This window comes from Vicugna pacos, chromosome 10, assembly GCF_048564905.1.
Source record: "Vicugna pacos chromosome 10, VicPac4, whole genome shotgun sequence".
NCBI lineage: Eukaryota > Metazoa > Chordata > Mammalia > Artiodactyla > Camelidae > Vicugna > Vicugna pacos.
The window spans coordinates 2,667,278-2,680,609 of record NC_132996.1 but is presented as its reverse complement, the minus strand read 5'-3'; the positions used below and the strand labels follow the sequence as shown (position 1 = coordinate 2,680,609).

At 46.1% G+C, this 13,332-nt stretch overlaps 1 long non-coding RNA gene across 1 annotated transcript in view; it reads right to left on the bottom strand.

Moving 5' to 3' along the window:
* Positions 1-12,848, bottom strand: part of LOC140698908 (uncharacterized) — a 33,330-nt gene extending 20,482 nt beyond the window's left edge. Inside the window, exon 1 of the long non-coding RNA XR_012076914.1 lies at positions 12,695-12,848. This is a non-coding gene — a long non-coding RNA (uncharacterized lncRNA). The remainder of the gene's footprint in view (positions 1-12,694) is intronic.
* Positions 12,849-13,332: the final 484 nt, after the last annotated feature.

Sequence of the window (13,332 nt, the reverse complement as noted above, 5' to 3'; positions counted from 1 at the left end):
GCTGAGATCGCTAAAATCGGTCATTTATGGACTCACAGGAGTTCGGGAAACCACTCAACGGGAGGCTGATTAGAGGAGCAATTGAGAATTCATCCTGTGCAGCCTGGATTCCAGCACCGAGCTAGCCACAGCCTGCTGCGTGTAATTTGGGACAAGCTGCTCCATCTCTCAATCCCTCAGCTGCAAAAAAGGAGACACTGATACCTATCCTCAAACACCTGCTATGAAGTAAAACATGAGGAAAGCATTTCAGCCTTAGGTAGGTGTCCACTCAGAGCGAGTTTTGTCATTATGGTGATGAGGATGGCTGTTAATAAATTAAGCTAGACCAAAAAGTAGAAATCACCATAAAGGAGAAACATTTTAAGTCAACGAACATTTCCTTTTGGATGGATTGCAGAATATTCTATTGATTTTTTTAATAAACCAAGTTTTGTCCATTAACTATAGATTTACAGGTTCATGGACAAGTCTCCAGAAAAAGAATTAGAGGCCTCTAACCTCTGAATACTAAGAAAGTAAATTTAAAAAAAAATCAGGGGTAAGATTATACCTCATTTGGGAGAGTATGTGCTTAGCATGCATGAGGCCCTCAGTTCAGTCCCCAATAACTCCATTTAAAAACTTTTTTTAAGAAATGGAGAATTAAAGCAAAAAGGAGGAATGCAGAATTTTTTTAGAGACTCAACTCAGATTTAAGATGGGGAAAAAACATCCATTTCTCAGAAGAAATCTTGAGAACTATGTAAACCGGATCTGAGATGTCTAGTCTTCTAACATTATTCATGAGTTCATATTACCAAGTCTTAAAACTACCTGATAACCCACAGTGGTGATACTGATCGTAACAGCTGCCATCACGGATCGAGCTCCGGCTACGACTGCTCTGTTCTGACATCTCTGCCCCTGAGGCCTCACCAGGCGGAGAGCACTAAATTCGGTCATTCATGAGCATCTCATGTGAGCCCTCCATTTGTGTTTCTCACTTCCCCCTCACTATCTGAGAGAAGCACTGTTATCATCTTCTCCTCACGCAGATAAGGCCACTGAGGCACAGAGACTAAACCTGCTGCAGGTCACATCGGCATTAAAGGATGTCTGTATTTCTGCTGTTTTGCTTTTGACAAAGGAATCTGGGATATCAATTCAAGAGAGACTGTTAAATAATCAAGTCTGTCAGGTCTTCACCCCAAAGAGCAGATACTATAAATTCCTGATGTAGGATGAGGCTGCCGCCACAAACTGACTCAGCTTGAAATTAATATCCAAGATGAAGCAGCGGATACACGTAAATATTCACGCCTGTTAACTCCGCTCACCAGTCTGGGACCTTCACTGCATGAACGGGGGTGAAATCCCCACCCGTGTCAGGGATGGAAGAGCAGCTCTTCCCGGTCTCACCCAGGCTTCACGGGCTATTTCCCCCAACAGACTGTCCTCAACGATTAAAAACCTCTCAAGATTTTCACACCATACAAAGCTGAACGACATTTCTGCAGATGGAGCACTTTCTCAGGCTTAAACCTTTTTTGCCTACACTTAGTAAGGGGGAAAAAGAAACATGACTCTACAAAGTCTCTGAGTCTCACCACTCACTGGAGTAGAACGGCCACAGCAGAAGATCAATCTTCACATGGCAGGATGAGAACAAAATAAAGCCGCCCCAACCACAGGCACTCCCAGATACAGCGCTCAGCAGTCTTCTGCACACTCACGGTTGTGCAGCCCTTACCACCATCTATTTCCAGAACACTTCATCACCCCAGCAGAAACACCCTGCCACTAACAGTCACTCCCTAACACCCCTCCACCCAGCCCCTTGCAACCATCACCTGCTCTCTGCCTCTGCATGTGCCTATTCTGGGCATTTGAGATCACTGAAATCAACAATATGTGGCCGTTTGTGTCTGGCTCCTTTCACTTAACATGCTGTTTTCAAGGCTCGTCCATGTTGAAGTGGTATCAGCGTCTCTCTCTTTTTCTTTTTTTTTTTGGAAAACGTTAAAGTTTATTAGAAGGTGGTAATTACTATCAAAAAGAGTAAAGTGGAGTATAAGGGATTGGGTTTCAAAGGGAAAAGGGCGGGTTGAGCAGTCAGGATGGACTTTCCAGAGCAGGAGGCATTTTCATCTTCCCTTTTATTTTTTTTCTTTTTTATTCAATTTTATGTTTGAATAATGTTCCACTACATGGAGATACTACATTCTGTTCATCCATTCAGCAGCTATGTATGGACGAGATCCAGAAGAATGAGTGTAAGGTGACTAGCAGGGATGGCATTTAAACAAAGGGCAAGATGTGCTTTAAAGAAAAAGCCAACCAACAGAGGCACAAGGAAATTCACTGCGTTTCTGAGGAAAGTGATTGCTTGCTTCAGCAGGACTACCGTGCAGGGCTGGGGCGGATATTTGAAGGGATCACGGTGGGGGAGTCACCTGAGAAGACTCCCCACTGCAAGCAACTCAGACAATTCTCCTCCCTCATCCTGTATTTTTAGAGTCATGTTTCTATGTTTCTCTTATTTCAAGTAATAGCACTTTAACTGCACATCTGATCATCTGCATCAGATCGCATTACCTCCAAGCCACAGAAAATCATTCACTGATTGGAGCAGCTCCAGGACATCACGGTGATGGATCAGGGAGTCCTGCAGCATCCCACCCTGCCGGCACAAACCCCACATGTGCCCTGTTGATATCCAGAAAGGAAAATGCATGGAAATATCTCACTGCTGATGCATGACATCTGCCCCCATATTGCCCCAAATTCATGCTGGCAAAGCACTACTCAACCCGCTCACTCCAAAAAAAAAAAAAAAAAAAGCTAAGAAGGCAAATTTAGGCTCTTCCATTGAAAACCTGCATCCGTCACTGCCAGTATCTCAGCTAGAATGTTCCTGACTTCAAAAACCACTGCGCAGTTACTTTTCAAACGTGTAAGTCATATATGTATTCCACGTAGATGATATTACAGTAGGATTTTTCTATTCAAAATTTCCAGTTGCAACATTAGCACAAGAAAGTTTATGTTTCAGCTTTAAAAAAAATCAGTTATCTTCCACTTTCTTAATGTTGATCCTATTATTATTTTATAAAGGGAGCTATGCTACATATTATAAACCAACTGTTTGGCTTCTGCAAACAAGACCTTTATGACTTCACTATTTCAGAGCAAACTTTAACTATTCTTTGAGAGGTGGGGCCTGGGGCGTTCACTAGCAGCTCTTTAAATACTGACAAGTATGTGCTATTAAGTAATGCAAAGGCTCTAACTCCACATTAACTCAGAAACCAAAGAAACTACACCAAAACCTTACTTTATCATTTTTAAATATTCCGATTCTGTTGAATATTAAATTTCTTAAAAGGTATGATTTCTTTTTGAGAAAAACAGCTGTATTAAATTTCCTCTCACAAAGAAAGCAATGTTTAAGAAGAATAAAAACCCCTATGGAAATCCAAAAGACGGGACGTTTCTAGCTAACTGAACATGCAGATTTGAACACAAACTTATGTCCCATCTGATCTCACTCGAACGAGCGCAACAAAGTACTGGGCTACCCTAGAACTTACCTCTTCTGTTCCAAATGTTGGCTGAGCTAAGTTTATCAGGCAAGGCAGGGAAGGAGAGATGAGGAAAGTCCACCTGGCGGCCTCCATCTGTTTTCTTCCAGCCACAAGGTGCCGCTAGGGCGGCCCCGCTAACAAGCCCTCTCCATAAGGAAATCCGGCATCCACACTGCCCCTGCCGTCCCCAAGAAGCCCAGATGCCCCTCTCCCACTGGTCGCCTCCCAGCCTGTGAATGGTCTTCTAATGACCCCGCCAGTTGGTGGCACCCTCCCCCTCCTCCCCGCTACACACACACACACACACACACACAGAGCCAGGGCAGCCTTCCCAAAGTTCAAATTTGATTACATCAACCCCCACTTCAAACTCTTCAGATGCTCCCTGGTAGTTCTAGCCCCACCCCTGACCCTGACCCTGACCCTGACGCTACTCGCCCAGCCTCACCTCAGTACCCAGGTCCCCAGTGACCTCAGGGGCCCCCTGACTTGCTCCTACTTCCCACTTGCCTCCAGGCTCATTTTGACTGTTTCTCAAGGAAGCCTTCCCTCCCTCCAACCTCTGTACTTTGTTCCTCTGTTCCTAGAACATTCTAGGCTAAGTAAACTTCTGACACTGCTAAGCTTCCAAGAAGCAAATACATTTTGCTTACTTATGTGGGTCCACCCTCTCTCCCCTAGACACTTAGAAGTTCGCGTGTTATGAATAAATGAATGACGGGGTGGGTCTCAAAGGGACAGACATACCTACTCTCGCCTGTCCTGGCCCTTCTTTCTGTAGAACATCAGAAGCAAAACCAGAAGTACCTTTCCTGAGGGTCACTTCCTGCTGACACCCTTCACTGCCTCCTGTGTCAGTTTTAGTTAAAACCCAAGCTGCTCCAAAGCCCTCCTCCCAGGCCCTCTCCAGTGTCCTCCCCAGCAGGGGCACCATCCACTCTGGACCACACAGGGCACTCTCCTCGAGTCCCCACCCACAAGCCTCCAGGCCTCTGCCTGGGCTGCACCTGCGACCTAAGCCACCTTCTTTACACCTTCTCCTGGCTGACTCTTACTCTGTCCTCAGAACTGAATGTAGAGCCCATTTCTTCTAGGAAGTCCTCTCTGATAATGTCCTTTAGCTCTTGGCTGGGCTTCCTCTACAGCAGCACTGCATGGCGACCAACTGGTGTTTGTCCACTCACTCCTTTGAGACCATGACGTCTTGGAGGCCACGTGGGAAAAATGAGTGAGACGACAAGAGGGGTGGGAAGAGCAAAAAGCAAAATCAGAGCCTAAGTCCCAAATTTAAGGATTCTTTCTCAGAAAAAAAGAATTAAATGTTTCATACGTGTGTCATTTGGCTACGATTTTTGTGGCTCATGGAAAGCAAGAGCTTGGTGTTCTAGTCCAAAAACCAAGTTACATGCAAAGAAATGTATATATTCATATATAAAGCAAACCATAACTGCTCAAAAACAGTTTGCAGTCAAATTCCAAAGGAACTTTGATAAAGGCAATCTCTCTCTCTCCTTTTTTTTTTTTTTTTTGGAATCATATAGTTTCAGAAGTATTTGTATGACTAAGTGATGCCTACGGCCTATGATTCTGCACTGGAGTGTTTGGGGCTGAGGAAGCCCAGATTACATGCACTGTGTGAATGCAATCACACCAACACACTGACAGGCGCCCTAGTGGCTGAACTGAAGTTCCAAAGCAGACAACCTTACAATGGAAGACAGTTCTAAGTAGAAAGTAAGAAATGCAATGTTCTGTACTCAATTTCATACATTATTTGGGCCATTAACCAATAGTACATCTTGTCTAATGAAACCCAAAAATAAATTGTCAACGTCGATTTTCTCCATCTGATCGTTTTATGTTAACATTGGTTATCAAACCCTCAATCCATATGGAAAGCTCAGGCCTACGCTGCAGCACAGTTACATCCCGCGGAAGACAGCCGATCAAGGGAGAACTGGAGAGTTTCCCTTCAGAAGCTGCTAAGTCTGGTTATGCACCTGTACGTCATTTGCAACCACGTCATCGTCAAAGGAGTAAGACCTTACCTCTGTGGGGCGAAAAGCACTGTGGTGCTTCCGAACCATCAAAGAACACTGAGCTTTGTGAAACAGTCCTGAGGCACATAAATCGCACTTTTTCTGAAAGGCTCCAAAACTGACCCACTTCACCATTCCACGTACAACAGGGAGGTACCAGAATTAGTAGAGAGAACATGCCCTTGAAGTCTGACAAGGTCCTGCTTGAATCCTGCTACAGCATTTACTAGCCGCTAAAAGGACCAATTCCTTAACCCCTCTGAGAAGGTTTGCCAATCAGCAAAAGGGGGCTGCCACTGCCCACATGGGAGGGATGGATGTGAATGGAACACGCAAGTAGGGCGGCCGACTGGTACCTGACACGGGGCCTGGCTAGTTTCCCTCCGCTGCCCTTCTCCCCCTTTAAACTTGCACTGTTGACTCTGGTAAGGGGCAGGGCTCCAGGCTTCTACTACTCACCCACCAGTCTGTCCAGGGGGAGAAGTTGGTCCCTGCTTACATTGCACCAATGCACCTACCTTGATTAATGCCTGGGGGCTCAGCAGGAGGTGACAGGTGAGGTGAACGGAGCCAGTCTGGGAGAAGCCCGTTGCTGGAAGCTGTGTCTTCAGCAGTGCCCAGGCTCCTAAACCTGCCACCTCATCTCCAAGTAGCAGAAGCAGAGCGCGGAAATGTAGATCACAGGGCCCTGTGAGGACAAGTATAGATCGGGGCCACGACATGCCTTGTCCCTTCCTTAAGCCATAGAGACATTTCCGGGGAGGAATTGAAAATTCATCCAGAGTTCGCCAGTCACTACATGCAGGTGGGACTCGGGTCCCCTTTGCCCCTCACTCACAGGGCTGGTCTGGACATTCTTTTGATCAATTCTCTGACATCTTCTCCTCCAACTGGCCAACAACCAGATAGTAGGATCTGATCTTAGGTAAGTTCAAGAATCTCAGAGCACCGCCTCCACAGCGGGCCCGGCAGCACGTGTCAGGTCCTCCGACCGTCACCTGTGGGACCGCCATGAGCGCTCTCCTGACTCAAGGCCCAAGACTGCAGGCCGGGGGGAGACAGCTTCCCTCACTCACCCCAGCAAAGGGAGACCACTTCTCGGCAAAGACATCTCACCCTCTTCTGCCCGAGGGACAGCTCGATAGACACACGGGGAAACAGAGCAGAAGGTGGGAGGGTAGGCAGCCCAGAAGACCTCGTCTGCACTTCCGAGGCAAAGTGGGGCGGTTGACTTAATCACAGGGACAAAGTGAGGATGAACCTTTAAGTGCTCTGTCCCATACTCTATGATACACCTTTCCCTCCGTAAGGAGTTCATTCGGAAGTCCCTGGCGGTGTTTCTGATGTCCTAACATGGCATGGTGGCTGTCAGGCAGGAAGAGAAGGCCTGAGCTGTACAGGTGCTGGGCCTGGGAGGCATGAGACACCGGCTCCACCCCAGATCAACCAGCGCCTCGTTCTGTGTCTCGGGATTCAGCATCTCATCTATAAGCAAAGGGACGAGACTGTCTCAGGACAGGCTGCCCAACAGGAGTGAAATGAGATCCAGGTAAAGAAAGTTTCCCAGTTGCCACATTTAAAAAGGTAAACAAAGAAACAAACCAACAAACAAAAAAACCAAATACTAGAAACTGATTTTAAGAACAGATCTTACTTAATCTACTGTATGTAAAATACTATCATTTTGACATGTAATCAATACAGAAAGTAATAAGATAGTTTATATTCTTTTTACTAGACAAGCCTCAGCGTCTGATGTGCATTTGACCTACAGCACATCTCAGCTCAGACCAGCCTCCTCCCCAGCGCTCCTAGCATCAGTGGCTGTGGCTACTCTATTGGACAGCAACTCCAGGGGTCCCACCAGGGGTCCTGGCTGAAAAGGGGGAGTAAGTGTCCATATTAACCCTAAAAGGATCTCTCTGAAACAAAGGCAGATTCACTTAAATGTCTGTAAACCGGCGTCCTGCATCTCCCTCCCCCCCTGGCTACAAGACAGCCCTCTTCCTTGCTGATCCCTTTCTGGATGTAGAGAAGCAACCCGGCACATAGCCAGGGCGGATGGCCCACCAGGTAGACTTACCTGCTGTCTGTGTCCAGTCCCATGAAGTCCTCCTTCTCAAACAGGATGCAGAGGAGTGGCATCTTGTCCCCAGAATTCTCCGGGGCCCCATCCAGCTACTTGGACTTGGGCAAGATCAAGATTGACTCAGTGAAGTCCTCGATCCTCTTCTCCACCAACCTGCAGTCCTCGTAGATTGAAGGCCATGTCAGTGCGCTGCTGCTCAGCTACCTCCCCATGCAGCACAAAGACAAAGAGCTGAGATTCATTAACGAGGTGCCATACAGCTCCTCTGCACGTGGAGCTTCTCGAAGGCCTTGGCCGAGAGGCAATCTGTAATGGTGACAAGGCCCATGACCTTGCGGTGGGATTGGAAGACGCTCCACCCATTCTCGGGCGCATAGTGGTGCCTGTTGTGGATACAGAGTGCCCACTGGGAGCCGCACGGGCTGATCTGGCTCACCAAGGAGATTCGCTTATAGATGCAAAAGAAATTCTCCTCTGAGCTGATCCCCACGGGTTGGACCACCATGGGGAGTGTCTGGTGGTCCTCAGCGCACTGCACGTAGTCAGGGATGCTCATGTTGCAGCCCCTGCCGAGAGGGGAGAGGAGATGTAGGTACATACTGTGCTGCGGGCTGCAGGCCCCTCTGGGTTGCGGTGACCTGGTGTGTACCAGCCAGAAGGCAAGGAAGTCCAAGCAAAGCCAGGGGTACAGTTTGTCCTCAGAGTCTGCACATGACTACCGTTGCTCGGATCACATTACCCAGCTTTTGGTCTAGGCTTCCTGCCCCTGCAGAGAAGGGTCATTTCTTGTTTTCTGTTTCTAAGCACCTAGCCAGGCCCTGATGCAAAGTCAGTGCTCAAAACTGCTGAATAAAGAAATGAACAAAGGAACTGCTTTCCCCAACCCCCTTCAGCAGAATATAAAGAAAAGAACCACAGTGGGATCAAAAGATCTGGATTTCTATCCAATTTATTTGAATCCCTAAAATTCATAATAATGGATAAGAAAACTTGCCTTGGAGAAGAGGGTACAGTTCAGTGGTAGAGCACGTGCTTAGCATGTACGAGGTCCTGGGTTCAATCCCCAATACCTCATTTTAAAAAATGAAACAAATAAATAAACCTAACTACCCTCCTCAAAAAATATTTTTCTTTAAAAATTCAAAAAACACCTTGAAAGTAACACAATTGTAAACTTCGCTATACTTCAATTAAAAAAAAACCTTGCCTTACAGGAATATATCTGGATTACGGAAGTTTGTATAGTAAAATACCTAGGGTACCACCTGCATAAAAAGGGGGGACTGTACAAATTTACTATCCCTCCTTTATGAGCTATATTTCCTTTGGGGGATGTTTATAACCTCTCAGAACTAATTTTCTCAGATTAAAAAAAAGAAAACTTTACCTGATTCTCAGTAATGCTGAAGAATCAGATAACCCTATGAAAGCATCTGACCCATAGAGGTTACTCAATAAATGTTTGTTGAATAAATGAATAAGCAAGCAAAGTGAATGCTGCTCCCTGCCATTGACCATCATAATGGTACTGCCTGGAAATCCCAAGCCCACATTCCACCCGACTCTACACTAACCATGTGGGTGAGCTGGGCAGGCCTGTGTGCTTCTCTAAGCCCCAGTTTAATCATGAAAATAAATGAGGGCAATAAGACAAACCTCAAAGGGTTAGTGAGTAAGTAATTAATTGTACCCCAACGTTGTAAGATGGAAACATTAAGGAAAATTGGGCAAAGGGTCCATAGGAGCTCTCCATATTATCTCTTAGAACTACATGGGAATCTACATTACATCTCAAAATAAAAAGTCTAATTTTTTAAAGAGGCTATTGAGATTAAATGAGCTCACTGTCTCAAATAAGGAACACACAGTACAAATAGGACAATGCCCAGCCCATGAGATACACTCAGTTAACATTCCCAGTGAACCCACTGGTCCCTCCAACTTCAGAGCATGATGATGGGTCCTCATGGCCAGAGACCACTGCACCTGAAGCTAACAAAGCTAATGGTCCCCACATCCAAGAGCCCCTGCAACCACCCTAGGTCTAGTTTTGTGTTTGTAATTTTTTTTTTATTAAATAGGAATCCCCAATTGCATAGACTTCAGGTCACCAAAACCTGACCACTGAGATCATGATGGCAGACCTTCTTGGTGAAACAATAAAATGAAAAGGCATTTCCACAAGAACTCTGTGTAAATCTACTAGGGAACTTCATCCTGGACTGAGGGGAAGAGGACTGTGGAGGAGGGGGCAATCTGGGGCACACAGACCCATGGGCCACCTGTCCCACGATGGAGTTTAGACTCAAACCTCACCCTCCATGAACTTCAAAATGCACACAGAGTGCTGTGGACAATTTTTTTTTTTTTAAAGAAATCCCTGACTCCCTAGCAGGTCTTGTTTCTACCGAGACACAGATGGCTTATGTGTATAATGTTCCACAAAAACCCTAAAATATTATCACCCCAACTTGACACATTAAGAAACGGAGGGAAAGAGGTTTATCACATTCTACAAGACTAGATAGAGGCCACGTCAGAAACCGTATTTAATCCCAAGCCGCTGCTCCAGTGTTCACAATAGAAAGTGTGACATACTGCCCCTTTCCTGCCCTCTCCCTGCAATTAATCTCTGAGGAGTCTTTTCTGTGCCACCTGGAATCACAATCACATCAATTTTCCACAAAGAGCTATGTCACTCCCTGGAGGACGTATCAAAATCTAAAGGGTTGTGATGGGAGGAGAGATCTGCATATTCTGTTTCTCAAAGGAAACATGGCTTTAAAAGAAACTGAAAAGCACTTATCTAGTCTAAGCCCTCATTGTGCAGAGAAGGAAACAGGGGCTGAGAAGAGACGAGGAAAGGGCCTTATTAAGAAATATTGCCTCAGCGCAGCACCAAGCCAGCCCTGGGCAATGCTGGGGGAGGATCTGGGAGGCCCAGGAGAATAAGTGTTAGAAAAACTAAAGAGAAGAAGCATACAAAGCCCTGTCTGTACATCACCATAACATGAAGTTCCACCAAATTACCCAGTGTGGGTGTAGCCAAAATTAAGGTGGGCTAAACAGGTTATAGAAACCTGGAAGTCTCAACCATAGTGGAAATTCCAACATTTACTGTGGTTTTTTCCCAGTTCAAGCATCAGCTCTGGGGCGCTCTGTACCAGCTACTACAGGAGACCTGGACTTCTCTCAAATACAGATCTCTATTACCACGCGTGAATACCACATAAAGGCCCACCAGAAGGAAAGCGCCCAAAGATAAGGTGGAATTACTGAAACTGAAAGCAGCCAACCAGCATATATTACTAGGAAAAACTGTGCTCCTAGAAATGGACTCATGGGCATAGAAAGCAAACTGTGGTTAGCAGGCAGGAAAGGGAGGATAAACAGATACACATTAATAAATATAAAATAAATGACAAGGACCTACTATATAGCACAGGGAACTATATTCAATTTCTTATAATGAGTTGTACTAAAAACAATTTAAAACATATGTATATACATATGCATGTTTATAACTGAATCTCTGCTGTACATCTGAATCTAACACTGTAAATTGACTACCCTTCAATAAAAAATAATTTAAAAAATAAGTAAAAATAAAAGCAACGCCATTAAGAAAAAAAAAATCACTCTTATCCCCTTAGCTATAGGTGGTGGAGAATTCTGTTTGCAAGCACCAAGTCCACTGGATCACTCCAGCACTGGCTGTCACTCTTTCTGACCATCAGAGAGTCACTTGGCTTCACTGAGGTTACTTTTCTCTTCTGTGAAAGGCTACAGTTGCAACTAACGATGTATAGAATCTCATCATTCACAAGCCCAACAATTAGCGAGGACTTCCCATGGGCCAGGCTCTGGACAGATGAAAAGATAGGGTCCCAAATAAATTCATGGGCAGAAGAAGTTTATGCCATAAAGACGTTAATTCTTCCTGTTTTGATAGACAGATTCAATGCAATTCTGATTAGAATTCCTACCAGATTTTTCATGGAATGTAACAAGTTAATGTATGGTCAGGAACAGCTAAGAAACTTCTTTAGAACCACCACTGGGGAGGGGTGGATAGGTCATTCATTTCCATGGGTCTTTCTGAAGTGATGAAAACGTTCTGGAATAATAATGGTTGCACAACTGTGAATATGCTAAAAACTGCTGAATTGTACCATCTAAATGGATGGACTTCATGGTGTGTGAACAATATCACAATAAAGCTGTTTTATGAAAAAATTTTTCTTGACAATTGTTTTTCTCTGTATACAACAAGTCTGCCCCACAATTTAAGAAAACAAAAAACCAAAACAAACCAAAATGTGCCAGGAGCTCTTTTTTTTTTTTAACATTTTTTATTGATTTATAATCATTTTACAATGTTGTGTCAAATTCCAGTGTTCAGCACAATTTTTCAGTCATTCATGGACATATACACACTCATTGTCACACTTTTTTCTCTGTGATTTATCATAACATTTTGTGTATATTTCCCTGTGCTATACAGTGTAATCTTGTTTATCTATTCTACAATTTTGAAATCCCAGTCTATCCCTTCCCACCCTCTACCCCCCTGGTAACCACAAGTCTGTATTCTCTGTCCATGAGTCTTTAGATTCCACATATGAGCGATCTCATATGGTATTTTTCTTTCTCTTTCTGGCTTACTTCACTTAGAATGACATTCTCTAGGAGCATCCATGCCAGGAGCTCTTTAGGACTGCAATGTCCCTGGGTCTCCAATGCCTCTGGTGGTGCTGTTCCTGTTAACACACACTAGATGGACTGGGCTACTTAGGGACTGTAATTATCTTTTTAAAATCGACTGTCACATGTTTCACCCTGGGAAAGGGAAGGAAGCAGGATGTCACAGCCTTATGCCTTCAGCTCATTTTTAACTGAACCAAGCCCTGCTTTCAACACTATAATCCCTCGCACTATAAAAACACGTGACATCAACAAGCACCGCCATCATAACGCCTGAAAGTGTTCTAGGTACTTACCTGGGGTAGAAACACTGAGGGAGGAGACAGAAGCTCGCTCAGCACTGGCGCTCCCTTTTCCCGACTCCACCAGGAGAAGCTGCACTTTACAACCGGGGGCTCTCAGTCCAGGGAGCTGCGCCCACGCCGCCGAGCTGGTCCTCAGGGAGCGGGAAAGGGAGAGGGCAGCCCTGGGGTCGCGGGGCAGGGAAGGGGGGTGGACCCGGGCTGCAGCCCAGCTCGGAGGCCAGCCCCAGCCCCAGCCGCCCGCCCCCGTCTGGGTCCACAGACCCCGCCCACCGAGGACACAGCCCTCCCAGGGGCGGGTACGGGTAGAAGACCGAGGAGAGGAAGCCCGGGAGGAGAGGACTCGCGGGCGGGAGAGGGGAAGGGGACGCCAGCCGCGGACTGAGGGGAGCCCGGCTGGGCGAGAGGCGGCAGGTGCACACCTGACCCTGGACAGCTGTGGCCGGGGCGCCGGGGCAGGTGGCGCGGGCAGAGGGGCCTGACCCGAGGAATTCAGCTGAACACATGCAGATCGCACCCTCGCGGATTGTGACACGCGGACCGTCTTCCCGCAGTCGCCTGACACCTTTCCTGGGAACCCCCACCTTTCACTTCCACAGCCAGAGGCCCCGGTCCCGGGTAGGAGCCGAAGG